At 45.7% G+C, this 4954-nt stretch overlaps 1 long non-coding RNA gene across 1 annotated transcript; it reads left to right on the top strand.

Annotated features, from left to right (window-relative positions):
- Positions 1 to 6: 6 nt before the first annotated feature.
- On the top strand, positions 7 to 4337 carry LOC108446932. Its single transcript, XR_001862275.1, has 2 exons — positions 7 to 3109; positions 3808 to 4337. It is a non-coding gene; the product is annotated as an uncharacterized LOC108446932 (long non-coding RNA).
- Positions 4338 to 4954: the final 617 nt, after the last annotated feature.

Genomic DNA, 4954 nt, shown 5'->3' with positions numbered 1-4954 from the left:
GGCTGATGCTGGGGGCTGGTGGGGGGCTCCGGCCGTGCCCCGCGGGTCTGGATGCCATAACGTCGTGCAGTGCTGAATTGCCGCTTTTCTCCCAGAATTTGGCTTCTGCCCCGTTGGGGAATGGGGTTATTGTCTCGGCTGTGCTGACATCTCAAAGCTGTCTTCCCTGTGCCAGCGGGAAGGGCATTTGCTATATTCTCAAGGTTTATCTCTTTACCTTTTCTATCGTATGCACTTAAAACGTGTTGGCAAGAAAGGCTTAATCTTGTAGCGGCATCGTTGAGGCTGCCTCTAATACTGCAGCTGAACCCCTGGGGATGATACCTCCTGTCTCTATGGGATTTCACTTGTTTAGGCTACTTGGGTATTTTAGACTCCCTGTTAACCTCACTTCAAAAAGAAACCCTGCTATCTTGAGGCAGTTGCCAAAATGCCACAGCTTAGGTTAAAAATGTTATACTGGGATCATCACTGCAAAGAAGTAGATGAACTGAGGTGAGTAAATAAACAATCTAAAGGTCTAGGAGAATATTGCTTCTTGTACTGCATGGTGATGTTCTAAAGCCTGGGGCTACCAAAGTGTATGCTTTGTGTAGTTTTTAGTCTGTGTAAATACACTCGGAATAGCTTTAGCTTGGCTGGGCTGGCTGTCCCTGGCAGTGTCACTGTAATAGCAGGGAGCTTGGTGCCAGCTTGCAAAAACCTGCTTGAGAAAGCTACTTTGAGGACTCCTAGTTCCTGCAGAGTTCTCCAGTACCACAGCTATGCTGATGGCACTTGTGGTTTAAACCTGGTTTTCCTGTCTCTGAGCTATGAGAAATAATGCACAAATAAATATTTGGCTGTTAAGAATAGGACTTTTGTGTGTGAATTTAGCTAAAAGTAGTATGGAAAGGGCATTTTGGTTCTGCTGTGGGTCCGTGCCTCTTACAAGAGGTTGGTGCTGTAAGAACGTGGCCTGGAGAACTGACACAGACCTACAGATGAGGGGTCTCAGTTTGAACCCTGTAGACTTTGTATTGTGATCCACATTTGTTAGAATGTTTCCTTTCCCTGAATCTGGCTGTAGTGCCTGCCCCTGTGCCTGTCTTTGCTGAGCATTTGGAGTTCACAGCATGAATGTAGCATGACCTTGCAGCTGCCTCGTAGTCTCCAAGTGCTTGAACAGCATCCATGAGTTTGTACTTTAATTTCCTTTTGCTGTTGTGTGCAAAAGCTGTTTCCTGGGCATCAGCAAGAGAACTTGCAGCCTTGGATGCTGTAGTAGAGCTCCTGCCAGTGTGGTTGTTTACAGTGACTGCGAATAGTTTTGGATTTAATTCACCTGAGGGTCTCTTGTTCACCTGGTGCATCATTTCTCATGTGCGTCCAGCAGCCCCCGTCCCATTCCATACTGCAGCAAGCAGCTATTTTTCTCAGCTGAAAAGATACCAAAACCTGGACTGAACCTTTTGGAGCACAGCATTAGTGAGAGTTGTAATTTGGTAGTTCCTTTTGGCTGAAGTTAAGCCTCCTGGGAGGTGGAGGATGCATTTCTGTGTGCCAAACTGTGCTGTACTGCTTTGTCACCTTTTGCACATCACTTAATCTCTCTCTTTTTCCCCCCCTTCTTATTTGTAAAGCCTTTCCTTTGCAAGCATGTTGCAGGGGTGGGTCTGTTAAACATTAAGACTCCGTTGGGAAGCATTGTATGTATAAAAACAGAGATAACAATTTCTTTCTCCTCTGAGCTCAAAACTCTAGAAGAAGTTGGTAAAAAGACCCGAACTCTAATATGGTGTAAACTGAAGTGACCTAATGTGTTTTGGTGGATTTAAGTGATAAACGAATCTCAAGTCACTATGTCAGAGCATTTTGAAGGTCTTGCAGCATGTGGGGATCCCTAACTTGTCAGCAGGGCCTCTCTGAGTAACAGCTGGGTGAGCTGTGGCTGTTTACATCCTTCTCCTGCAGGAGTCATAGGATGATTTAACTTGGTTGACATCTGTTTCCAGTAAGGAGGAACTGGGGTTCTTGGGTCTAAGCTGCGTGAAGAAAAATAACACTGAAGGTTTGGCTCAAGCTCCCAAGAGAGCACAGCAGCCGAGCTCTTGGGTTAATCAAGACGCATTTTTGAAGTCAGGTTTTTAATACTGAAAGGAAAAAACCATAACTGCTGTTTCCCACTTCCCAGCATCTTTGGTTGGTTGGATAGAGAGCCATGTTACTTGTCAAAGCTTTATAAACTGAAATGGGTGAGTGTCCAGCTTGCCTTAAGGGAAATGTCACTCACTGGAGTGCTGAAATGGGAGCCCACAGAGGTGCTGGCACCTCAGTTCTTTACAAGACCCAGCTGGCCAAAACCTTCAGAATCCTGCTCTGGCTTGTGCTTGACCCTGCTTTAAGCAGGGGGCTGGCTGAGGTGGTGACCTGAGAGCCTCTCACATGTGCTTGTGATGGTGCAAACTGCTCCAGCAACAGTGCCCTTCCCTGTCTGCAGGGCAAAGGAGCCCCCACCCCTTCAGGGCCTCCTTAAAAATCACTGTGTGATTGCACTGGGATCTTCTCTTTTGGGTAAGGAGGCCACTAGCACGTACGTGCAGTACACTCTTAGCTTTTTATGTACTTTAAAAGTTAAACTACCATCCCTGACCAAGAATGTGGTCTATTTTAGCTTCATATAGCTTTTAGGCTCCTAGTTCAGCAAAGTATTTTCTTAATTGGGGATGTTATGGCCCATATGCTTCTATTCCAAGCAGTTTAAATGCTTTCAGTTGGAGACATAAAAATATCTTAGTTGTGACATGATGCTTGAGCCTTCCTGCTGCGGATGCAAAATCCATATGGCAATGAGGCTTAATTGAAACCTGCTGGAGTTACTTCTCTCCTGCAACATATTATATGAAATATTCTTTATGCAGCTGGCCTGAAAGGGCTACCCTTAATTAGATATCTCTAATCAATTAGTGCTTTTGGAAATTCTGCTCCTTTCCAAGACTCATGATTTTGTTTTATGCAAAGTCCTTCAATTTGATGAACTACCAATCAATTACAGCCTGTGTGATTTATTCATTATTTTATTCCACAGACTTTAGGTGTAAGTCATCCACCACAGCATTGTCGATTGTGGGTAAGTCCTTCCAGGTGTGTTGTGTAGTGAAAACCTTGTCTGAAATCAGAACTTGTTGCTTGAAGAGTTGGGTCTCTAAATTGGTTTGAGATTCAGATGTTTATAATATTTCCTGGTATTTGTTGCTGTTTGGTCAGACCGTTGGGTCAGTTTGCAGGGGAATATGTTTTGTGATTGCAATTAAGATTGGAGAAAGAAATACAAAAGCTGATGTAGCTTAAAGCATACTCCCCGAAGTAGATTACTCCAAGAGTCTGGAATGTGTTGGTGGGAGGCTTCAGTTTGAGTGAGATGTTGCTCCATGCATGCAGGAGTCCTTCCCTTCCTAAATAATTGTTTCCATCTGCATGGCTTATTCCATCAGCCCCCAGGGCTGCCAGTGCCTGGACTGCTGAGCTATTAAAATCCATGTGTCTTGTAAAAATGAGGATCTTTCTCACTAAATCCTCTGTGCCAGCTGTGTGCAAAGGGAACTTTGCTCTGGTCATGCAGAAAAATAATAAGGCAACCCCCACTGGGGACCTTTTAAAATAAACAATGTTCTGGTATTTCTTAAAATTTTTAGCAGGCGAAGTTTCAGGACCCTCGAATCTTCCTGCTTGCAATCTTCTGGCAAGCCCATTATTAATTCACTAGTTCTCTGAGGGCTGTCTTGTTGTTCTATAATATGGAATTTTGGCCATCTGGATATCTTGCAGGGTCTCTGGCTACTTGAAGTGAAGGTTGTGGCTTCTGGTCTGTGCAGTGTCCTCGTGAACATACACACTCCCATCATATGGTGGAGCCTGAGCACAGGAAGTGACACGAGCCTGCTTGGCCATTACGCACTGGTGGGTCAGCAGTAGCAGACTGGGCAGCCTGGGCATGGATGAAGCACTGAGAGGAGGCTGCTGGCCAAGAGTTATTTTATATTTCTCAGTTACCTCTGTCTGGGGCACCTAGGGAAGTGTGGAAGATGTACCATTGTAACTAAGAAACATTGGAAAGGCACAAATCTGGAGTACTCTTCACTCCCTTGCCTCTGCACTTTTCTCTCTGAAGGGTCTCATTTCTGAGTTAGATTTCAAGAGATGAACACTGGAAATAAAGGTGGAATTCCTTGTGTGTAAGCCCTTGAGCAAAGGGGAGCCTGGAACTCTTGTGAAGTCCATAGCAGGTGGCCAATATATAATGGAACTGGAAGGATATCCTCTTTAGGCAGCAAATAAATACAGCCTTGCTGATGAAAGTTGTTTTTCTCAGTCAAGGTAAAGCTGGGACAATGTTCCTGTTTGAAAACAGCGGGGCTGACACAGTGGAAGGAAATCCCTGCGTGTCTCCCAGCGGAAGCTGAGGCATGCAGGGCAGTATATACATCCCTGCAGCTGATCTCCCAGCCCCTCATTTGGGGCAAACATTCCACAATCCTGGCCTCCCTCCAGCTTGTGCACAAGCAGGGTAAAACTAGATAAAGGTAACAGCTGTATTTAGCTGCAGTGTTTCCTTTGCCTAAGGGGAGAGGAAGGATCCCTCCTGGGAGCAGCCCTGCGGACGATATCCCTCATCCAAGAGTTTCAGAGTTCATTCACTCCGCGCTTCCTCCGCTGCCTTGGCCAGCGCAGAGCAGGCGCGAGGCTGCCGGATGTTTGCAGGCCAGGAAGGGTTTGGAGCAAGCTCAGAGCTGCCAGGTCCCTTAGGAGAATCCAAGGCTTGATGAAATACCAGCACTCACCGAGGAACAAGCTTTTTTGGAGAATGGCTTTTTGCAGGGCTTATTCTAGCTGCAACAACGTCTTAGATGGAAGGAAACATAACTGGGGGGTGCAGCTGATAAAAAAGATCAAGGAATTGCTGCTTGAAGGCATT

Source organism: Corvus brachyrhynchos, unplaced genomic scaffold, assembly GCF_000691975.1.
Source record: "Corvus brachyrhynchos isolate BGI_N302 unplaced genomic scaffold, ASM69197v1 scaffold125, whole genome shotgun sequence".
Taxonomy (NCBI): domain Eukaryota; kingdom Metazoa; phylum Chordata; class Aves; order Passeriformes; family Corvidae; genus Corvus; species Corvus brachyrhynchos.
This window is presented reverse-complemented; position numbering and strand designations above follow the sequence as displayed.